Raw genomic sequence first — 23,938 nt, 5'->3', positions numbered from 1 at the left:
AAACCGGCTTGTGTGCGCAGCCTTGGCTCTGCTAGAAGACGGTGGCTGCAGCTGCCTGCGCTTTCAATTGACCGCTGGCATGCTTCTGGCAGGTGCTCCAGGACGACTTTCCTGCGTTTTGACTTGGTCCTGATGCAGACGAATCTGGAGAATTCTTGTTCGTGCCCTGAGCTTCCGAGATGCAGAGAAGAAGGGCTGCGCTGAGTTTCTCGGGAAGCAAGGACATAGACAGCGCCTTGTGTTTGGGAGTGAGCAGCTGCTGGTTTTTTGCAGTTGACTTCGCTGTGCACTGAATGCCAGGGTGAGCTGTGCACTCTTCTACAACGAGCAGGGCAGCAGAAAACAGAGAGCACGGACGTCTTACACCAATTTGAAGCTTGCCTAGGAAAGAGCAGTGTTTTTGGAGTGTTGAGCAAATATATGTTTCTGGGCAAGGGCGGGATGCGTGCACTGTGCTGGCAAGCTTTCTCCATGCGAGACACGCTGGAAAAGCTTTTCGCTATGATGCAGTCCGCTAGAGACGCAGACTTCGGCTCTCGGCAGCTGTCCGCAGGGAAGCGGCGGTTGCCGGCTTCATCTGCCGAAGCCGCGCTTTGCAGCCTACAAGTGCGGTTCACGTCAGGGGTGCACCTAGTAGCCGCTTCTTCGCCTCCGGCAGCCGGGGAGAGCGGTTGGCTTCTGAGAGGCGAAGAACGAAACCGGCTTGTGTGCGCTGCCTTGGCACTGCTAGGGGACGGTGGCGGCAGCTGCCAGCCCTTTCAATTCACCGCTGGCATGCTTCTGGCAGGTGCTCCAGGACGACTTTCCTGCGTTTTGACTTGGTCCTGATGCAGACGAATCTGGAGAATTCTTGTTCGTGCCCTGAGTTTACGAGATGCAGAGTAGAAAGGCTGCGCTGAGTTGCTCGGTAAGCAAGGACATAGACAGCGCCTTGTGTTTGGGAGTGAGCAGCTGCTGGTTTTTTGCAATTGACTTCGCTGTGCACTGAATGCCAGGGTGAGCTGTGCACTCTTCTACAACGAGCAGGGCAGCAGAAAACAGAGAGCACGGACGTCTGACAGCAGTTTGAAGCTTGCCTACGGAAGAGTAGTGTTTTTGGAGTGTTCAGCAAATACATGTTTCTGGGCAAGGGCGGGATGCGTGCACTGTGCTGGCAAGCTTTCTCCATGCGAGACACGCTGGAAAAGCTTTTCGCTATGATGCAGTCCGCTAGAGACGCAGACTTCGGCTCTCGGCAGCTGTCCGCAGGGAAGCGGCGGTTGCCGGCTTCATCTGCCGAAGCCGCGCTTTGCAGCCTACAAGTGCGGTTCACGTCAGGGGTGCACCTAGTAGCCGCTTCTTCGCCTCCGGCAGCCGGGGAGAGCGGTTGGCTTCTGAGAGGCGAAGAACGAAACCGGCTTGTGTGCGCTGCCTTGGCACTGCTAGGGGACGGTGGCGGCAGCTGCCAGCCCTTTCAATTCACCGCTGGCATGCTTCTGGCAGGTGCTCCAGGACGACTTTCCTGCGTTTTGACTTGGTCCTGATGCAGACGAATCTGGAGAATTCTTGTTCGTGCCCTGAGTTTACGAGATGCAGAGTAGAAAGGCTGCGCTGAGTTGCTCGGTAAGCAAGGACATAGACAGCGCCTTGTGTTTGGGAGTGAGCAGCTGCTGGTTTTTTGCAATTGACTTCGCTGTGCACTGAATGTCAGGTGGAGCTGTGCACTCTTCTACAACGAGCAGGACACCACAAAGCAGAGAGCACGGATGTCTGACAACAGTTTGAAGCTTGCCTAGGAAAGAGCAGTGTTTTTGGAGTGTTGAGCAAATATATGTTTCTGGGCAAGGGCGGGATGCGTGCACTGTGCGGGCAAGCTCTCTCCCTGCGAGACACGCTGGAAAAGCTTTTCGCAATGATGCAGTCCGCTAGAGACGCAGTCTTCGGCTCTCCGCAGCTGTCCGCAGGGAAGCGGCGGTTGCCGGCTTCTTTCTGCCGAAGCCGCGCTTTGCAGCCTACAAGTGCGGTTCACGTCAGCGGTGCACCTAGTAACCGCTTCTTCGCCTCCGGCAGCCGGGGAGAGCGGTTGGCTTCTGAGAGGACAAGAACGAAACCGGCTTGTGTGCGCTGCCTTGGCACTGCTAGAGGACGGTGGTTGCAGCTGCCAGCCCTTTCAGTTCACCTCTGGCATGCTTCTGGCAGGTGCTCCAGGACGACATTCCTGGGTTTGGACTTGGTCCTGATGCAGACGAATCTGGAGAATTCTTGTTCGTGCCCTGAGCTTCGGAGATGCAGAGATCTCGATGGCAGCTGCAGAGAAGAAGGGCTGCGCTGAGTTTCTCGGGAAGCAAGGACATAGACAGCGCCTTGTGTTTGGGAGTGAGCAGCTGCTGGTTTTTTGCAGTTGACTTCGCTGTGCACTGAATGCCAGGGTGAGCTGTGCACTCTTCTACAACGAGCAGGGCAGCAGAAAACAGAGAGCACGGACGTCTTACACCAATTTGAAGCTTGCCTAGGAAAGAGCAGTGTTTTTGGAATGTTGAGCAAATATATGTTTCTGGGCAAGGGCGGGATGCGTGCAGTGTGCTGGCAAGGTTTCTCCCTGCGAGACACGCTGGAAAAGCTTTTCGCTATGATGCAGTCCGCTAGAGACGCAGACTCCGGCTCTCGGCAGCTGTCCGCAGGGAAGCGGCGGTTGCCGGCTTCTTTCTGCCGAAGCCGCGCTTTGCAGCCTACAAGTGCGGTTCACGTCAGCGGTGCACCTAGTATACGCTTCTTCGCCACCGGCAGCCGGGGAGAGCGGTTGGCTTCTGAGAGGCGAAGAACGAAACCGGCTTGTGTGCGCAGCCTTGGCTCTGCTAGAAGACGGTGGCTGCAGCTGCCTGCGCTTTCAATTGACCGCTGGCATGCTTCTGGCAGGTGCTCCAGGACGACTTTCCTGCGTTTTGACTTGGTCCTGATGCAGACGAATCTGGAGAATTCTTGTTCGTGCCCTGAGCTTCCGAGATGCAGAGAAGAAGGGCTGCGCTGAGTTTCTCGGGAAGCAAGGACATAGACAGCGCCTTGTGTTTGGGAGTGAGCAGCTGCTGGTTTTTTGCAGTTGACTTCGCTGTGCACTGAATGCCAGGGTGAGCTGTGCACTCTTCTACAACGAGCAGGGCAGCAGAAAACAGAGAGCACGGACGTCTTACACCAATTTGAAGCTTGCCTAGGAAAGAGCAGTGTTTTTGGAGTGTTGAGCAAATATATGTTTCTGGGCAAGGGCGGGATGCGTGCACTGTGCTGGCAAGCTTTCTCCCTGCGAGACACGCTGGAAAAGCTTTTCGCTATGATGCAGTCCGTTAGAGACGCAGACTTCGGCTCTCGGCAGCTGTCCGCAGGGAAGCGGCGGTTGCCGGCTTCATCTGCCGAAGCCGCGCTTTGCAGCCTACAAGTGCGGTTCACGTCAGGGGTGCACCTAGTAGCCGCTTCTTCGCCTCCGGCAGCCGGGGAGAGCGGTTGGCTTCTGAGAGGCGAAGAACGAAACCGGCTTGTGTGCGCTGCCTTGGCACTGCTAGGGGACGGTGGCGGCAGCTGCCAGCCCTTTCAATTCACCGCTGGCATGCTTCTGGCAGGTGCTCCAGGACGACTTTCCTGCGTTTTGACTTGGTCCTGATGCAGACGAATCTGGAGAATTCTTGTTCGTGCCCTGAGTTTACGAGATGCAGAGTAGAAAGGCTGCGCTGAGTTGCTCGGTAAGCAAGGACATAGACAGCGCCTTGTGTTTGGGAGTGAGCAGCTGCTGGTTTTTTGCAATTGACTTCGCTGTGCACTGAATGTCAGGTGGAGCTGTGCACTCTTCTACAACGAGCAGGACACCACAAAGCAGAGAGCACGGATGTCTGACAACAGTTTGAAGCTTGCCTAGGAAAGAGCAGTGTTTTTGGAGTGTTCAGCAAATCCATGTTTCTGGGCAAGGGCGGGATGCGTGCACTGTGCGGGCAAGCTCTCTCCCTGCGAGACACGCTGGAAAAGCTTTTCGCAATGATGCAGTCCGCTAGAGACGCAGTCTTCGGCTCTCCGCAGCTGTCCGCAGGGAAGCACCGGTTGCCGGCTTCATCTGCCGAAGCCGCGCTTTGCAGCCTACAAGTGCGGTTCACGTCAGCGGTGCACCTAGTAACCGCTTCTTCGCCTCCGGCAGCCGGGGAGAGCGGTTGGCTTCTGAGAGGACAAGAACGAAACCGGCTTGTGTGCGCTGCATTGGCACTGCTAGAGGACGGTGGTTGCAGCTGCCAGCCCTTTCAGTTCACCTCTGGCATGCTTCTGGCAGGTGCTCCAGGACGACATTCCTGGGTTTGGACTTGGTCCTGATGCAGACGAATCTGGAGAATTCTTGTTCGTGCCCTGAGCTTCGGAGATGCAGAGATCTCGATGGCAGCTGCAGAGAAGAAGGGCTGCGCTGAGTTTCTCGGGAAGCAAGGACATAGACAGCGCCTTGTGTTTGGGAGTGAGCAGCTGCTGGTTTTTTGCAGTTGACTTCGCTGTGCACTGAATGCCAGGGTGAGCTGTGCACTCTTCTACAACGAGCAGGGCAGCAGAAAACAGAGAGCACGGACGTCTTACACCAATTTGAAGCTTGCCTAGGAAAGAGCAGTGTTTTTGGAGTGTTGAGCAAATATATGTTTCTGGGCAAGGGCGGGATGCGTGCAGTGTGCTGGCAAGGTTTCTCCCTGCGAGACACGCTGGAAAAGCTTTTCGCTATGATGCAGTCCGCTAGAGACGCAGACTCCGGCTCTCGGCAGCTGTCCGCAGGGAAGCGGCGGTTGCCGGCTTCTTTCTGCCGAAGCCGCGCTTTGCAGCCTACAAGTGCGGTTCACGTCAGCGGTGCACCTAGTATACGCTTCTTCGCCACCGGCAGCCGGGGAGAGCGGTTGGCTTCTGAGAGGCGAAGAACGAAACCGGCTTGTGTGCGCAGCCTTGGCTCTGCTAGAAGACGGTGGCTGCAGCTGCCTGCGCTTTCAATTGACCGCTGGCATGCTTCTGGCAGGTGCTCCAGGACGACTTTCCTGCGTTTTGACTTGGTCCTGATGCAGACGAATCTGGAGAATTCTTGTTCGTGCCCTGAGCTTCCGAGATGCAGAGAAGAAGGGCTGCGCTGAGTTTCTCGGGAAGCAAGGACATAGACAGCGCCTTGTGTTTGGGAGTGAGCAGCTGCTGGTTTTTTGCAGTTGACTTCGCTGTGCACTGAATGCCAGGGTGAGCTGTGCACTCTTCTACAACGAGCAGGGCAGCAGAAAACAGAGAGCACGGACGTCTTACACCAATTTGAAGCTTGCCTAGGAAAGAGCAGTGTTTTTGGAGTGTTGAGCAAATATATGTTTCTGGGCAAGGGCGGGATGCGTGCACTGTGCTGGCAAGCTTTCTCCCTGCGAGACACGCTGGAAAAGCTTTTCGCTATGATGCAGTCCGTTAGAGACGCAGACTTCGGCTCTCGGCAGCTGTCCGCAGGGAAGCGGCGGTTGCCGGCTTCATCTGCCGAAGCCGCGCTTTGCAGCCTACAAGTGCGGTTCACGTCAGGGGTGCACCTAGTAGCCGCTTCTTCGCCTCCGGCAGCCGGGGAGAGCGGTTGGCTTCTGAGAGGCGAAGAACGAAACCGGCTTGTGTGCGCTGCCTTGGCACTGCTAGGGGACGGTGGCGGCAGCTGCCAGCCCTTTCAATTCACCGCTGGCATGCTTCTGGCAGGTGCTCCAGGACGACTTTCCTGCGTTTTGACTTGGTCCTGATGCAGACGAATCTGGAGAATTCTTGTTCGTGCCCTGAGTTTACGAGATGCAGAGTAGAAAGGCTGCGCTGAGTTGCTCGGTAAGCAAGGACATAGACAGCGCCTTGTGTTTGGGAGTGAGCAGCTGCTGGTTTTTTGCAATTGACTTCGCTGTGCACTGAATGTCAGGTGGAGCTGTGCACTCTTCTACAACGAGCAGGACACCACAAAGCAGAGAGCACGGATGTCTGACAACAGTTTGAAGCTTGCCTAGGAAAGAGCAGTGTTTTTGGAGTGTTCAGCAAATCCATGTTTCTGGGCAAGGGCGGGATGCGTGCACTGTGCGGGCAAGCTCTCTCCCTGCGAGACACGCTGGAAAAGCTTTTCGCAATGATGCAGTCCGCTAGAGACGCAGTCTTCGGCTCTCCGCAGCTGTCCGCAGGGAAGCAGCGGTTGCCGGCTTCATCTGCCGAAGCCGCGCTTTGCAGCCTACAAGTGCGGTTCACGTCAGCGGTGCACCTAGTAACCGCTTCTTCGCCTCCGGCAGCCGGGGAGAGCGGTTGGCTTCTGAGAGGACAAGAACGAAACCGGCTTGTGTGCGCTGCATTGGCACTGCTAGAGGACGGTGGTTGCAGCTGCCAGCCCTTTCAGTTCACCTCTGGCATGCTTCTGGCAGGTGCTCCAGGACGACATTCCTGGGTTTGGACTTGGTCCTGATGCAGACGAATCTGGAGAATTCTTGTTCGTGCCCTGAGCTTCCGAGATGCAGAGAAGAAGGGCTGCGCTGAGTTGCTCGGGAAGCAAGGACATAGACAGCGCCTTGTGTTTGGGAGTGAGCAGCTGCTGGTTTTTTGCAATTGACTTCGCTGTGCACTGAATGTCAGGTGGAGCTGTGCACTCTTCTACAACGAGCAGGACACCACAAAGCAGAGAGCACGGATGTCTGACAACAGTTTGAAGCTTGCCTAGGAAAGAGCAGTGTTTTTGGAGTGTTCAGCAAATCCATGTTTCTGGGCAAGGGCGGGATGCGTGCACTGTGCGGGCAAGCTCTCTCCCTGCGAGACACGCTGGAAAAGCTTTTCGCAATGATGCAGTCCGCTAGAGACGCAGTCTTCGGCTCTCCGCAGCTGTCCGCAGGGAAGCACCGGTTGCCGGCTTCATCTGCCGAAGCCGCGCTTTGCAGCCTACAAGTGCGGTTCACGTCAGCGGTGCACCTAGTAACCGCTTCTTCGCCTCCGGCAGCCGGGGAGAGCGGTTGGCTTCTGAGAGGACAAGAACGAAACCGGCTTGTGTGCGCTGCATTGGCACTGCTAGAGGACGGTGGTTGCAGCTGCCAGCCCTTTCAGTTCACCTCTGGCATGCTTCTGGCTGGTGCTCCAGGACGACTTTCCTGCGTTTTGACTTGGTCCTGATGCAGACGAATCTGGAGAATTCTTGTTCGTGCCCTGAGTTTCCGAGATGCAGAGATCTCGATGGCAGCTGCAGAGTAGAAAGGCTGCGCTGAGTTGCTCGGTAAGCAAGGACATAGACAGCGCCTTGTGTTTGGGAGTGAGCAGCTGCTGGTTTTTTGCAATTGACTTCGCTGTGCACTGAATGTCAGGTGGAGCTGTGCACTCTTCTACAACGAGCAGGACACCACAAAGCAGAGAGCACGGATGTCTGACAACAGTTTGAAGCTTGCCTAGGAAAGAGCAGTGTTTTTGGAGTGTTGAGCAAATATATGTTTCTGGGCAATGGCGGGATGCGTGCACTGTGCTGGCAAGCTTTCTCCCTGCGAGACACGCTGGAAAAGCTTTTCGCTATGATGCAGTCCGCTAGAGACGCAGACTTCGGCTCTCCGCGGCTGTCCGCAGGAAAGCGGCGGTTGCCAGGGTCTTTCTGCCGAAACCGCGCTTTGCAGCCTACAAGTGCGGTTCACTTCAGCGGTGCACCTAGCAGCCGCTTCTTCGCCTCCGGCAGCCGGGGAGAGCGATTGGCCTCTGAGAGGACAAGAACGAAACCGGCTTGTGTGCGCTGCATTGGCATTGCTAGAGGACGGTGGCGGCAGCTGCCAGCCCTTTCAATTCACCGCTGGCATGCTTCTGGCAGGTGCTCCAGGACGACTTTCCTGCGTTTTGACTTGGTCCTGATGCAGACGAATCTGGAGAATTCTTGTTCGTGCCCTGAGCTTCCGAGTTGCAGAGATCTCGATGGCAGCAGCAGAGAAGAAGGGCTGTGCTGAATTGCTCGGGAAGCAAGGACATAGACAGCGCCTTGTGTTTGGGAGTGAGCAGCTGCTGGTTTTTTGCAGTTGACTTCGCTGTGCACTGAATGCCAGGGTGAGCTGTGCACTCCTGTACAACGAGCAGGGCAGCAGAAAACAGAGAGCACGGACGTCTTACAGCAATTTGAAGCTTGCCTAGGAAAGAGCAGTGTTTTTGGAGTGTTGAGCAAATATATGTTTCTGGGCAAGGGCGGGATGCGTGCACTGTGCTGGCAAGCTTTCTCCCTGCGAGACACGCTGGAAAAGCTTTTCGCTATGATGCAGTCCGCTAGAGACGCAGACTCCGGCTCTCGGCAGCTGTCCGCAGGGAATCGGCGGTTGCCGGCTTCTTTCTGCCGAAGCCGCGCTTTGCAGCCTACAAGTGCGGTTCACGTCAGCGGTGCACCTAGTATACGCTTCTTCGCCTCCGGCAGCCGGGGAGAGCGGTTGGCTTCTGAGAGGCGAAGAACGAAACCGGCTTGTGTGCGCAGCCTTGGCTCTGCTAGAAGACGGTGGCTGCAGCTTCCCTCGCTTTCAATTGACCGCTGGCATGCTTCTGGCAGGTGCTCCAGGACGACTTTCCAGCGTTTTCACTTGGTCCTGATGCAGACGAATCTGGAGAATTCTTGTTCGTTCCCTGAGCTTCCGAGATGCAGAGAAGAAGGGCTGTGCTGAATTGCTCGGGAAGCAAGGACATAGACAGCGCCTTGTGTTTGGGAGTGAGCAGCTGCTGGTTTTTTGCAGTTGACTTCGCTGTGCACTGAATGCCAGGGTGAGCTGTGCACTCTTCTACAACGAGTAGGGCAGCAGAAAACAGAGAGCACGGACGTCTTACACCAATTTGAAGCTTGCCTAGGAAAGAGCAGTGTTTTTGGAGTGTTGAGCAAATATATGTTTCTGGGCAAGGGCGGGATGCGTGCAGTGTGCTGGCAAGGTTTCTCCCTGCGAGACACGCTGGAAAAGCTTTTCACTATGATGCAGTCCGTTAGAGACGCAGACTCCGGCTCTCGGCAGCTGTCCGCAGGGAAGCGGCGGTTGCCGGCTTCTTTCTGCCGAAGCCGCGCTTTGCAGCCTACAAGTGCGGTTCACGTCAGCGGTGCACCTAGTATACGCATCTTCGCCTCCGGCAGCCGGGGAGAGCGGTTGGCTTCTGAGAGGCGAAGAACGAAACCGGCTTGTGTGCGCAGCCTTGCCTCAGCTAGAAGACGGTGGCTGCAGCTGCCTGCGCTTTCAATTGACCGCTGGCATGCTTCTGGCAGGTGCTCCAGGACGACTTTCCTGCGTTTTGACTTGGTCCTGATGCAGACGAATCTGGAGAATTCTTGTTCGTGCCCTGAGTTTACGAGATGCAGAGTAGAAAGGCTGCGCTGAGTTGCTCGGTAAGCAAGGACATAGACAGCGCCTTGTGTTTGGGAGTGAGCAGCTGCTGGTTTTTTGCAATTGACTTCGCTGTGCACTGAATGCCAGGGTGAGCTGTGCACTCTTCTACAACGAGCAGGGCAGCAGAAAACAGAGAGCACGGACGTCTGACAGCAGTTTGAAGCTTGCCTACGAAAGAGTAGTGTTTTTGGAGTGTTCAGCAAATACATGTTTCTGGGCAAGGGCGGGATGCGTGCACTGTGCTGGCAAGCTTTCTCCATGCGAGACACGCTGGAAAAGCTTTTCGCTATGATGCAGTCCGCTAGAGACGCAGTCTTCGGCTCTCCGCAGCTGTCCGCAGGGAAGCGGCGGTTGCCGGCTTCATCTGCCGAAGCCGCGCTTTGCAGCCTACAAGTGCGGTTCACGTCAGGGGTGCACCTAGTAGCCGCTTCTTCGCCTCCGGCAGCCGGGGAGAGCGGTTGGCTTCTGAGAGGCGAAGAACGAAACCGGCTTGTGTGCGCTGCCTTGGCACTGCTAGGGGACGGTGGCGGCAGCTGCCAGCCCTTTCAATTCACCGCTGGCATGCTTCTGGCAGGTGCTCCAGGACGACTTTCCTGCGTTTTGACTTGGTCCTGATGCAGACGAATCTGGAGAATTCTTGTTCGTGCCCTGAGTTTACGAGATGCAGAGTAGAAAGGCTGCGCTGAGTTGCTCGGTAAGCAAGGACATAGACAGCGCCTTGTGTTTGGGAGTGAGCAGCTGCTGGTTTTTTGCAATTGACTTCGCTGTGCACTGAATGTCAGGTGGAGCTGTGCACTCTTCTACAACGAGCAGGACACCACAAAGCAGAGAGCACGGATGTCTGACAACAGTTTGAAGCTTGCCTAGGAAAGAGCAGTGTTTTTGGAGTGTTGAGCAAATATATGTTTCTGGGCAAGGGCGGGATGCGTGCACTGTGCGGGCAAGCTCTCTCCCTGCGAGACACGCTGGAAAAGCTTTTCGCAATGATGCAGTCCGCTAGAGACGCAGTCTTCGGCTCTCCGCAGCTGTCCGCAGGGAAGCGGCGGTTGCCGGCTTCTTTCTGCCGAAGCCGCGCTTTGCAGCCTACAAGTGCGGTTCACGTCAGCGGTGCACCTAGTAACCGCTTCTTCGCCTCCGGCAGCCGGGGAGAGCGGTTGGCTTCTGAGAGGACAAGAACGAAACCGGCTTGTGTGCGCTGCCTTGGCACTGCTAGAGGACGGTGGTTGCAGCTGCCAGCCCTTTCAGTTCACCTCTGGCATGCTTCTGGCAGGTGCTCCAGGACGACATTCCTGGGTTTGGACTTGGTCCTGATGCAGACGAATCTGGAGAATTCTTGTTCGTGCCCTGAGCTTCCGAGATGCAGAGATCTCGATGGCAGCTGCAGAGAAGAAGGGCTGCGCTGAGTTTCTCGGGAAGCAAGGACATAGACAGCGCCTTGTGTTTGGGAGTGAGCAGCTGCTGGTTTTTTGCAGTTGACTTCGCTGTGCACTGAATGCCAGGGTGAGCTGTGCACTCTTCTACAACGAGCAGGGCAGCAGAAAACAGAGAGCACGGACGTCTTACACCAATTTGAAGCTTGCCTAGGAAAGAGCAGTGTTTTTGGAGTGTTGAGGAAATATATGTTTCTGGGCAAGGGCGGGATGCGTGCACTGTGCTGGCAAGGTTTCTCCCTGCGAGACACGCTGGAAAAGCTTTTCGCTATGATGCAGTCCGCTAGAGACGCAGACTCCGGCTCTCGGCAGCTGTCCGCAGGGAATCGGCGGTTGCCGGCTTCTTTCTGCCGAAGCCGCGCTTTGCAGCCTACAAGTGCGGTTCACGTCAGCGGTGCACCTAGTATACGCTTCTTCGCCACCGGCAGCCGGGGAGAGCGGTTGGCTTCTGAGAGGCGAAGAACGAAACCGGCTTGTGTGCGCAGCCTTGGCTCTGCTAGAAGACGGTGGCTGCAGCTGCCTGCGCTTTCAATTGACCGCTGGCATGCTTCTGGCAGGTGCTCCAGGACGACTTTCCTGCGTTTTGACTTGGTCCTGATGCAGACGAATCTGGAGAATTCTTGTTCGTGCCCTGAGCTTCCGAGATGCAGAGAAGAAGGGCTGCGCTGAGTTTCTCGGGAAGCAAGGACATAGACAGCGCCTTGTGTTTGGGAGTGAGCAGCTGCTGGTTTTTTGCAGTTGACTTCGCTGTGCACTGAATGCCAGGGTGAGCTGTGCACTCTTCTACAACGAGCAGGGCAGCAGAAAACAGAGAGCACGGACGTCTTACACCAATTTGAAGCTTGCCTAGGAAAGAGCAGTGTTTTTGGAGTGTTGAGCAAATATATGTTTCTGGGCAAGGGCGGGATGCGTGCACTGTGCTGGCAAGCTTTCTCCCTGCGAGACACGCTGGAAAAGCTTTTCGCTATGATGCAGTCCGTTAGAGACGCAGACTTCGGCTCTCGGCAGCTGTCCGCAGGGAAGCGGCGGTTGCCGGCTTCATCTGCCGAAGCCGCGCTTTGCAGCCTACAAGTGCGGTTCACGTCAGGGGTGCACCTAGTAGCCGCTTCTTCGCCTCCGGCAGCCGGGGAGAGCGGTTGGCTTCTGAGAGGCGAAGAACGAAACCGGCTTGTGTGCGCTGCCTTGGCACTGCTAGGGGACGGTGGCGGCAGCTGCCAGCCCTTTCAATTCACCGCTGGCATGCTTCTGGCAGGTGCTCCAGGACGACTTTCCTGCGTTTTGACTTGGTCCTGATGCAGACGAATCTGGAGAATTCTTGTTCGTGCCCTGAGTTTACGAGATGCAGAGTAGAAAGGCTGCGCTGAGTTGCTCGGTAAGCAAGGACATAGACAGCGCCTTGTGTTTGGGAGTGAGCAGCTGCTGGTTTTTTGCAATTGACTTCGCTGTGCACTGAATGTCAGGTGGAGCTGTGCACTCTTCTACAACGAGCAGGACACCACAAAGCAGAGAGCACGGATGTCTGACAACAGTTTGAAGCTTGCCTAGGAAAGAGCAGTGTTTTTGGAGTGTTCAGCAAATCCATGTTTCTGGGCAAGGGCGGGATGCGTGCACTGTGCGGGCAAGCTCTCTCCCTGCGAGACACGCTGGAAAAGCTTTTCGCAATGATGCAGTCCGCTAGAGACGCAGTCTTCGGCTCTCCGCAGCTGTCCGCAGGGAAGCACCGGTTGCCGGCTTCATCTGCCGAAGCCGCGCTTTGCAGCCTACAAGTGCGGTTCACGTCAGCGGTGCACCTAGTAACGCTTCTTCGCCTCCGGCAGCCGGGGAGAGCGGTTGGCTTCTGAGAGGACAAGAACGAAACCGGCTTGTGTGCGCTGCATTGGCACTGCTAGAGGACGGTGGTTGCAGCTGCCAGCCCTTTCAGTTCACCTCTGGCATGCTTCTGGCTGGTGCTCCAGGACGACTTTCCTGCGTTTTGACTTGGTCCTGATGCAGACGAATCTGGAGAATTCTTGTTCGTGCCCTGAGTTTCCGAGATGCAGAGATCTCGATGGCAGCTGCAGAGTAGAAAGGCTGCGCTGAGTTGCTCGGTAAGCAAGGACATAGACAGCGCCTTGTGTTTGGGAGTGAGCAGCTGCTGGTTTTTTGCAATTGACTTCGCTGTGCACTGAATGTCAGGTGGAGCTGTGCACTCTTCTACAACGAGCAGGACACCACAAAGCAGAGAGCACGGATGTCTGACAACAGTTTGAAGCTTGCCTAGGAAAGAGCAGTGTTTTTGGAGTGTTGAGCAAATATATGTTTCTGGGCAATGGCGGGATGCGTGCACTGTGCTGGCAAGCTTTCTCCCTGCGAGACACGCTGGAAAAGCTTTTCGCTATGATGCAGTCCGCTAGAGACGCAGACTTCGGCTCTCCGCGGCTGTCCGCAGGAAAGCGGCGGTTGCCAGGGTCTTTCTGCCGAAGCCGCGCTTTGCAGCCTACAAGTGCGGTTCACTTCAGCGGTGCACCTAGCAGCCGCTTCTTCGCCTCCGGCAGCCGGGGAGAGCGATTGGCCTCTGAGAGGACAAGAACGAAACCGGCTTGTGTGCGCTGCATTGGCATTGCTAGAGGACGGTGGCGGCAGCTGCCAGCCCTTTCAATTCACCGCTGGCATGCTTCTGGCAGGTGCTCCAGGACGACTTTCCTGCGTTTTGACTTGGTCCTGATGCAGACGAATCTGGAGAATTCTTGTTCGTGCCCTGAGCTTCCGAGTTGCAGAGATCTCGATGGCAGCAGCAGAGAAGAAGGGCTGTGCTGAATTGCTCGGGAAGCAAGGACATAGACAGCGCCTTGTGTTTGGGAGTGAGCAGCTGCTGGTTTTTTGCAGTTGACTTCGCTGTGCACTGAATGCCAGGGTGAGCTGTGCACTCCTGTACAACGAGCAGGGCAGCAGAAAACAGAGAGCACGGACGTCTTACAGCAATTTGAAGCTTGCCTAGGAAAGAGCAGTGTTTTTGGAGTGTTGAGCAAATATATGTTTCTGGGCAAGGGCGGGGTGCGTGCATTGTGCTGGCAAGCTTTCTCCCTGCGAGACACGCTGGAAAAGCTTTTCGCTATGATGCAGTCCGCTAGAGACGCAGACTTCGGCTCTCCGCAGCTGTCCGCAGGGAAGCACCGGTTGCCGGCTTCATCTGCCGAAGCCGCGCTTTGCAGCCTACAAGTGCGGTTCACGTCAGCGGTGCACCTAGTATACGCTTCTTCGCCTCCGGCAGCCGGGGAGAGCGGTTGGCTTCTGAGAGGCGAAGAACGAAACCGGCTTGTGTGCGCAGCCTTGGCTCTGCTAGAAGACGGTGGCTGCAGCTTCCCTCGCTTTCAATTGACCGCTGGCATGCTTCTGGCAGGTGCTCCAGGACGACTTTCCAGCGTTTTCACTTGGTCCTGATGCAGACGAATCTGGAGAATTCTTGTTCGTTCCCTGAGCTTCCGAGATGCAGAGAAGAAGGGCTGTGCTGAATTGCTCGGGAAGCAAGGACATAGACAGCGCCTTGTGTTTGGGAGTGAGCAGCTGCTGGTTTTTTGCAGTTGACTTCGCTGTGCACTGAATGCCAGGGTGAGCTGTGCACTCTTCTACAACGAGTAGGGCAGCAGAAAACAGAGAGCACGGACGTCTTACACCAATTTGAAGCTTGCCTAGGAAAGAGCAGTGTTTTTGGTGTGTTGAGCAAATATATGTTTCTGGGCAAGGGCGGGATGCGTGCAGTGTGCTGGCAAGGTTTCTCCCTGCGAGACACGCTGGAAAAGCTTTTCACTATGATGCAGTCCGTTAGAGACGCAGACTCCGGCTCTCGGCAGCTGTCCGCAGGGAAGCGGCGGTTGCCGGCTTCTTTCTGCCGAAGCCGCGCTTTGCAGCCTACAAGTGCGGTTCACGTCAGCGGTGCACCTAGTATACGCATCTTCGCCTCCGGCAGCCGGGGAGAGCGGTTGGCTTCTGAGAGGCGAAGAACGAAACCGGCTTGTGTGCGCAGCCTTGCCTCAGCTAGAAGACGGTGGCTGCAGCTGCCTGCGCTTTCAATTGACCGCTGGCATGCTTCTGGCAGGTGCTCCAGGACGACTTTCCTGCGTTTTGACTTGGTCCTGATGCAGACGAATCTGGAGAATTCTTGTTCGTGCCCTGAGTTTACGAGATGCAGAGTAGAAAGGCTGCGCTGAGTTGCTCGGTAAGCAAGGACATAGACAGCGCCTTGTGTTTGGGAGTGAGCAGCTGCTGGTTTTTTGCAATTGACTTCGCTGTGCACTGAATGCCAGGGTGAGCTGTGCACTCTTCTACAACGAGCAGGGCAGCAGAAAACAGAGAGCACGGACGTCTGACAGCAGTTTGAAGCTTGCCTACGAAAGAGTAGTGTTTTTGGAGTGTTCAGCAAATACATGTTTCTGGGCAAGGGCGGGATGCGTGCACTGTGCTGGCAAGCTTTCTCCATGCGAGACACGCTGGAAAAGCTTTTCGCTATGATGCAGTCCGCTAGAGACGCAGACTTCGGCTCTCGGCAGCTGTCCGCAGGGAAGCGGCGGTTGCCGGCTTCATCTGCCGAAGCCGCGCTTTGCAGCCTACAAGTGCGGTTCACGTCAGGGGTGCACCTAGTAGCCGCTTCTTCGCCTCCGGCAGCCGGGGAGAGCGGTTGGCTTCTGAGAGGCGAAGAACGAAACCGGCTTGTGTGCGCTGCCTTGGCACTGCTAGGGGACGGTGGCGGCAGCTGCCAGCCCTTTCAATTCACCGCTGGCATGCTTCTGGCAGGTGCTCCAGGACGACTTTCCTGCGTTTTGACTTGGTCCTGATGCAGACGAATCTGGAGAATTCTTGTTCGTGCCCTGAGTTTACGAGATGCAGAGTAGAAAGGCTGCGCTGAGTTGCTCGGTAAGCAAGGACATAGACAGCGCCTTGTGTTTGGGAGTGAGCAGCTGCTGGTTTTTTGCAATTGACTTCGCTGTGCACTGAATGTCAGGTGGAGCTGTGCACTCTTCTACAACGAGCAGGACACCACAAAGCAGAGAGCACGGATGTCTGACAACAGTTTGAAGCTTGCCTAGGAAAGAGCAGTGTTTTTGGAGTGTTGAGCAAATATATGTTTCTGGGCAAGGGCGGGATGCGTGCACTGTGCGGGCAAGCTCTCTCCCTGCGAGACACGCTGGAAAAGCTTTTCGCAATGATGCAGTCCGCTAGAGACGCAGTCTTCGGCTCTCCGCAGCTGTCCGCAGGGAAGCGGCGGTTGCCGGCTTCTTTCTGCCGAAGCCGCGCTTTGCAGCCTACAAGTGCGGTTCACGTCAGCGGTGCACCTAGTAACCGCTTCTTCGCCTCCGGCAGCCGGGGAGAGCGGTTGGCTTCTGAGAGGACAAGAACGAAACCGGCTTGTGTGCGCTGCCTTGGCACTGCTAGAGGACGGTGGTTGCAGCTGCCAGCCCTTTCAGTTCACCTCTGGCATGCTTCTGGCAGGTGCTCCAGGACGACATTCCTGGGTTTGGACTTGGTCCTGATGCAGACGAATCTGGAGAATTCTTGTTCGTGCCCTGAGCTTCGGAGATGCAGAGATCTCGATGGCAGCTGCAGAGAAGAAGGGCTGCGCTGAGTTTCTCGGGAAGCAAGGACATAGACAGCGCCTTGTGTTTGGGAGTGAGCAGCTGCTGGTTTTTTGCAGTTGACTTCGCTGTGCACTGAATGCCAGGGTGAGCTGTGCACTCTTCTACAACGAGCAGGGCAGCAGAAAACAGAGAGCACGGACGTCTTACACCAATTTGAAGCTTGCCTAGGAAAGAGCAGTGTTTTTGGAGTGTTGAGCAAATATATGTTTCTGGGCAAGGGCGGGATGCGTGCAGTGTGCTGGCAAGGTTTCTCCCTGCGAGACACGCTGGAAAAGCTTTTCGCTATGATGCAGTCCGCTAGAGACGCAGACTCCGGCTCTCGGCAGCTGTCCGCAGGGAATCGGCGGTTGCCGGCTTCTTTCTGCCGAAGCCGCGCTTTGCAGCCTACAAGTGCGGTTCACGTCAGCGGTGCACCTAGTATACGCTTCTTCGCCACCGGCAGCCGGGGAGAGCGGTTGGCTTCTGAGAGGCGAAGAACGAAACCGGCTTGTGTGCGCAGCCTTGGCTCTGCTAGAAGACGGTGGCTGCAGCTGCCTGCGCTTTCAATTGACCGCTGGCATGCTTCTGGCAGGTGCTCCAGGACGACTTTCCTGCGTTTTGACTTGGTCCTGATGCAGACGAATCTGGAGAATTCTTGTTCGTGCCCTGAGCTTCCGAGATGCAGAGAAGAAGGGCTGCGCTGAGTTTCTCGGGAAGCAAGGACATAGACAGCGCCTTGTGTTTGGGAGTGAGCAGCTGCTGGTTTTTTGCAGTTGACTTCGCTGTGCACTGAATGCCAGGGTGAGCTGTGCACTCTTCTACAACGAGCAGGGCAGCAGAAAACAGAGAGCACGGACGTCTTACACCAATTTGAAGCTTGCCTAGGAAAGAGCAGTGTTTTTGGAGTGTTGAGCAAATATATGTTTCTGGGCAAGGGCGGGATGCGTGCACTGTGCTGGCAAGCTTTCTCCCTGCGAGACACGCTGGAAAAGCTTTTCGCTATGATGCAGTCCGTTAGAGACGCAGACTTCGGCTCTCGGCAGCTGTCCGCAGGGAAGCGGCGGTTGCCGGCTTCATCTGCCGAAGCCGCGCTTTGCAGCCTACAAGTGCGGTTCACGTCAGGGGTGCACCTAGTAGCCGCTTCTTCGCCTCCGGCAGCCGGGGAGAGCGGTTGGCTTCTGAGAGGCGAAGAACGAAACCGGCTTGTGTGCGCTGCCTTGGCACTGCTAGGGGACGGTGGCGGCAGCTGCCAGCCCTTTCAATTCACCGCTGGCATGCTTCTGGCAGGTGCTCCAGGACGACTTTCCTGCGTTTTGACTTGGTCCTGATGCAGACGAATCTGGAGAATTCTTGTTCGTGCCCTGAGTTTACGAGATGCAGAGTAGAAAGGCTGCGCTGAGTTGCTCGGTAAGCAAGGACATAGACAGCGCCTTGTGTTTGGGAGTGAGCAGCTGCTGGTTTTTTGCAATTGACTTCGCTGTGCACTGAATGTCAGGTGGAGCTGTGCACTCTTCTACAACGAGCAGGACACCACAAAGCAGAGAGCACGGATGTCTGACAACAGTTTGAAGCTTGCCTAGGAAAGAGCAGTGTTTTTGGAGTGTTCAGCAAATCCATGTTTCTGGGCAAGGGCGGGATGCGTGCACTGTGCGGGCAAGCTCTCTCCCTGCGAGACACGCTGGAAAAGCTTTTCGCAATGATGCAGTCCGCTAGAGACGCAGTCTTCGGCTCTCCGCAGCTGTCCGCAGGGAAGCGGCGGTTGCCGGCTTCTTTCTGCCGAAGCCGCGCTTTGCAGCCTACAAGTGCGGTTCACGTCAGCGGTGCACCTAGTAACCGCTTCTTCGCCTCCGGCAGCCGGGGAGAGCGGTTGGCTTCTGAGAGGACAAGAACGAAACCGGCTTGTGTGCGCTGCATTGGCACTGCTAGAGGACGGTGGTTGCAGCTGCCAGCCCTTTCAGTTCACCTCTGGCATGCTTCTGGCAGGTGCTCCAGGACGACATTCCTGGGTTTGGACTTGGTCCTGATGCAGACGAATCTGGAGAATTCTTGTTCGTGCCCTGAGCTTCCGAGATGCAGAGATCTCGATGGCAGCTGCAGAGAAGAAGGGCTGTGCTGAATTGCTCGGGAAGCAAGGACATAGACAGCGCCTTGTGTTTGGGAGTGAGCAGCTGCTGGTTTTTTGCAGTTGACTTCGCTGTGCACTGAATGCCAGGGTGAGCTGTGCACTCTTCTACAACGAGCAGGGCAGCAGAAAACAGAGAGCACGGACGTCTTACACCAATTTGAAGCTTGCCTAGGAAAGAGCAGTGTTTTTGGAGTGTTGAGCAAATATATGTTTCTGGGCAAGGGCGGGATGCGTGCAGTGTGCTGGCAAGGTTTCTCCCTGCGAGACACGCTGGAAAAGCTTTTCGCTATGATGCAGTCCGTTAGAGACGCAGACTCCGGCTCTCGGCAGCTGTCCGCAGGGAAGCGGCGGTTGCCGGCTTCTTTCTGCCGAAGCCGCGCTTTGCAGCCTACAAGTGCGGTTCACGTCAGCGGTGCACCTAGTAGCCGCTTCTTCGCCTCCGGCAGCCGGGGAGAGCGGTTGGCTTCTGAGAGGCGAAGAACGAAACCGGCTTGTGTGCGCAGCCTTGCCTCAGCTAGAAGACGGTGGCTGCAGCTGCCTGCGCTTTCAATTGACCGCTGGCATGCTTCTGGCAGGTGCTCCAGGACGACTTTCCTGCGTTTTGACTTGGTCCTGATGCAGACGAATCTGGAGAATTCTTGTTCGTGCCCTGAGCTTCCGAGATGCAGAGAAGAAGGGCTGCGCTGAGTTGCTCGGGAAGCAAGGACATAGACAGCGCCTTGTGTTTGGGAGTGAGCAGCTGCTGGTTTTTTGCAATTGACTTCGCTGTGCACTGAATGCCAGGGTGAGCTGTGCACTCTTCTACAACGAGCAGGGCAGCAGAAAACAGAGAGCACGGACGTCTGACAGCAGTTTGAAGCTTGCCTACGAAAGAGTAGTGTTTTTGGAGTGTTCAGCAAATACATGTTTCTGGGCAAGGGCGGGATGCGTGCACTGTGCTGGCAAGCTTTCTCCATGCGAGACACACTGGAAAAGCTTTTCGCTATGATGCAGTCCGCTAGAGACGCAGACTTCGGCTCTCGGCAGCTGTCCGCAGGGAAGCGGCGGTTGCCGGCTTCATCTGCCGAAGCCGCGCTTTGCAGCCTACAAGTGCGGTTCACGTCAGGGGTGCACCTAGTAGCCGCTTCTTCGCCTCCGGCAGCCGGGGAGAGCGGTTGGCTTCTGAGAGGCGAAGAACGAAACCGGCTTGTGTGCGCTGCCTTGGCACTGCTAGGGGACGGTGGCGGCAGCTGCCAGCCCTTTCAATTCACCGCTGGCATGCTTCTGGCAGGTGCTCCAGGACGACTTTCCTGCGTTTTGACTTGGTCCTGATGCAGACGAATCTGGAGAATTCTTGTTCGTGCCCTGAGTTTCCGAGATGCAGAGATCTCGATGGCAGCTGCAGAGTAGAAAGGCTGCGCTGAGTTGCTCGGTAAGCAAGGACATAGACAGCGCCTTGTGTTTGGGAGTGAGCAGCTGCTGGTTTTTTGCAATTGACTTCGCTGTGCACTGAATGTCAGGTGGAGCTGTGCACTCTTCTACAACGAGCAGGACACCACAAAGCAGAGAGCACGGATGTCTGACAACAGTTTGAAGCTTGCCTAGGAAAGAGCAGTGTTTTTGGAGTGTTGAGCAAATATATGTTTCTGGGCAATGGCGGGATGCGTGCACTGTGCTGGCAAGCTTTCTCCCTGCGAGACACGCTGGAAAAGCTTTTCGCTATGATGCAGTCCGCTAGAGACGCAGACTTCGGCTCTCGGCAGCTGTCCGCAGGGAAGCGGCGGTTGCCGGCTTCATCTGCCGAAGCCGCGCTTTGCAGCCTACAAGTGCGGTTCACGTCAGGGGTGCACCTAGTAGCCGCTTCTTCGCCTCCGGCAGCCGGGGAGAGCGGTTGGCTTCTGAGAGGCGAAGAACGAAACCGGCTTGTGTGCGCTGCCTTGGCACTGCTAGGGGACGGTGGCGGCAGCTGCCAGCCCTTTCAATTCACCGCTGGCATGCTTCTGGCAGGTGCTCCAGGACGACTTTCCTGCGTTTTGACTTGGTCCTGATGCAGACGAATCTGGAGAATTCTTGTTCGTGCCCTGAGTTTACGAGATGCAGAGTAGAAAGGCTGCGCTGAGTTGCTCGGTAAGCAAGGACATAGACAGCGCCTTGTGTTTGGGAGTGAGCAGCTGCTGGTTTTTTGCAATTGACTTCGCTGTGCACTGAATGTCAGGTGGAGCTGTGCACTCTTCTACAACGAGCAGGACACCACAAAGCAGAGAGCACGGATGTCTGACAACAGTTTGAAGCTTGCCTAGGAAAGAGCAGTGTTTTTGGAGTGTTGAGCAAATATATGTTTCTGGGCAAGGGCGGGATGCGTGCACTGTGCGGGCAAGCTCTCTCCCTGCGAGACACGCTGGAAAAGCTTTTCGCAATGATGCAGTCCGCTAGAGACGCAGTCTTCGGCTCTCCGCAGCTGTCCGCAGGGAAGCGGCGGTTGCCGGCTTCTTTCTGCCGAAGCCGCGCTTTGCAGCCTACAAGTGCGGTTCACGTCAGCGGTGCACCTAGTAACCGCTTCTTCGCCTCCGGCAGCCGGGGAGAGCGGTTGGCTTCTGAGAGGACAAGAACGAAACCGGCTTGTGTGCGCTGCCTTGGCACTGCTAGAGGACGGTGGTTGCAGCTGCCAGCCCTTTCAGTTCACCTCTGGCATGCTTCTGGCAGGTGCTCCAGGACGACATTCCTGGGTTTGGACTTGGTCCTGATGCAGACGAATCTGGAGAATTCTTGTTCGTGCCCTGAGCTTCGGAGATGCAGAGATCTCGATGGCAGCTGCAGAGAAGAAGGGCTGCGCTGAGTTTCTCGGGAAGCAAGGACATAGACAGCGCCTTGTGTTTGGGAGTGAGCAGCTTCTGGTTTTTTGCAGTTGACTTCGCTGTGCACTGAATGCCAGGGTGAGCTGTGCACTCTTCTACAACGAGCAGGGCAGCAGAAAACAGAGAGCACGGACGTCTTACACCAATTTGAAGCTTGCCTAGGAAAGAGCAGTGTTTTTGGAGTGTTGAGGAAATATATGTTTCTGGGCAAGGGCGGGATGCGTGCAGTGTGCTGGCAAGGTTTCTCCCTGCGAGACACGCTGGAAAAGCTTTTCGCAATGATGCAGTCCGCTAGAGACGCAGACTCCGGCTCTCGGCAGCTGTCCGCAGGGAAGCGGCGGTTGCCGGCTTCTTTCTGCCGAAGCCGCGCTTTGCAGCCTACAAGTGCGGTTCACGTCAGCGGTGCACCTAGTATACGCTTCTTCGCCACCGGCAGCCGGGGAGAGCGGTTGGCTTCTGAGAGGCGAAGAACGAAACCGGCTTGTGTGCGCAGCCTTGGCTCTGCTAGAAGACGGTGGCTGCAGCTGCCTGCGCTTTCAATTGACCGCTGGCATGCTTCTGGCAGGTGCTCCAGGACGACTTTCCTGCGTTTTGACTTGGTCCTGATGCAGACGAATCTGGAGAATTCTTGTTCGTGCCCTGAGCTTCCGAGATGCAGAGAAGAAGGGCTGCGCTGAGTTTCTCGGGAAGCAAGGACATAGACAGCGCCTTGTGTTTGGGAGTGAGCAGCTGCTGGTTTTTTGCAGTTGACTTCGCTGTGCACTGAATGCCAGGGTGAGCTGTGCACTCTTCTACAACGAGCAGGGCAGCAGAAAACAGAGAGCACGGACGTCTTACACCAATTTGAAGCTTGCCTAGGAAAGAGCAGTGTTTTTGGAGTGTTGAGCAAATATATGTTTCTGGGCAAGGGCGGGATGCGTGCACTGTGCTGGCAAGCTTTCTCCCTGCGAGACACGCTGGAAAAGCTTTTCGCTATGATGCAGTCCGTTAGAGACGCAGACTTCGGCTCTCGGCAGCTGTCCGCAGGGAAGCGGCGGTTGCCGGCTTCATCTGCCGAAGCCGCGCTTTGCAGCCTACAAGTGCGGTTCACGTCAGGGGTGCACCTAGTAGCCGCTTCTTCGCCTCCGGCAGCCGGGGAGAGCGGTTGGCTTCTGAGAGGCGAAGAACGAAACCGGCTTGTGTGCGCTGCCTTGGCACTGCTAGGGGACGGTGGCGGCAGCTGCCAGCCCTTTCAATTCACCGCTGGCATGCTTCTGGCAGGTGCTCCAGGACGACTTTCCTGCGTTTTGACTTGGTCCTGATGCAGACGAATCTGGAGAATTCTTGTTCGTGCCCTGAGTTTACGAGATGCAGAGTAGAAAGGCTGCGCTGAGTTGCTCGGTAAGCAAGGACATAGACAGCGCCTTGTGTTTGGGAGTGAGCAGCTGCTGGTTTTTTGCAATTGACTTCGCTGTGCACTGAATGTCAGGTGGAGCTGTGCACTCTTCTACAACGAGCAGGACACCACAAAGCAGAGAGCACGGATGTCTGACAACAGTTTGAAGCTTGCCTAGGAAAGAGCAGTGTTTTTGGAGTGTTCAGCAAATCCATGTTTCTGGGCAAGGGCGGGATGCGTGCACTGTGCGGGCAAGCTCTCTCCCTGCGAGACACGCTGGAAAAGCTTTTCGCAATGATGCAGTCCGCTAGAGACGCAGTCTTCGGCTCTCCGCAGCTGTCCGCAGGGAAGCACCGGTTGCCGGCTTCATCTGCCGAAGCCGCGCTTTGCAGCCTACAAGTGCGGTTCACGTCAGCGGTGCACCTAGTAACCGCTTCTTCGCCTCCGGCAGCCGGGGAGAGCGGTTGGCTTCTGAGAGGACAAGAACGAAACCGGCTTGTGTGCGCTGCATTGGCACTGCTAGAGGACGGTGGTTGCAGCTGCCAGCCCTTTCAGTTCACCTCTGGCATGCTTCTGGCAGGTGCTCCAGGACGACATTCCTGGGTTTGGACTTGGTCCTGATGCAGACGAATCTGGAGAATTCTTGTTCGTGCCCTGAGCTTCCGAGATGCAGAGATCTCGATGGCAGCTGCAGAGAAGAAGGGCTGTGATGAATTGCTCGGGAAGCAAGGACATAGACAGCGCCTTGTGTTTGGGAGTGAGCAGCTGCTGGTTTTTTGCAGTTGACTTCGCTGTGCACTGAATGCCAGGGTGAGCTGTGCACTCTTCTACAACGAGCAGGGCAGCAGAAAACAGAGAGCACGGACGTCTTACACCAATTTGAAGCTTGCCTAGGAAAGAGCAGTGTTTTTGGAGTGTTGAGCAAATATATGTTTCTGGGCAATGGCGGGATGCGTGCACTGTGCTGGCAAGCTTTCTCCCTGCGAGACACGCTGGAAAAGCTTTTCGCTATGATGCAGTCCGCTAGAGACGCAGACTTCGGCTCTCCGCGGCTGTCCGCAGGAAAGCGGCGGTTGCCAGGGTCTTTCTGCCGAAGCCGCGCTTTGCAGCCTACAAGTGCGGTTCACTTCAGCGGTGCACCTAGCAGCCGCTTCTTCGCCTCCGGCAGCCGGGGAGAGCGATTGGCCTCTGAGAGGACAAGAACGAAACCGGCTTGTGTGCGCTGCATTGGCATTGCTAGAGGAC

The sequence above is a fragment of the Taeniopygia guttata genome, chromosome 1, assembly GCF_048771995.1.
Source record: "Taeniopygia guttata chromosome 1, bTaeGut7.mat, whole genome shotgun sequence".
NCBI lineage: Eukaryota > Metazoa > Chordata > Aves > Passeriformes > Estrildidae > Taeniopygia > Taeniopygia guttata.
Note: the sequence above shows the minus strand (reverse complement) of the source record.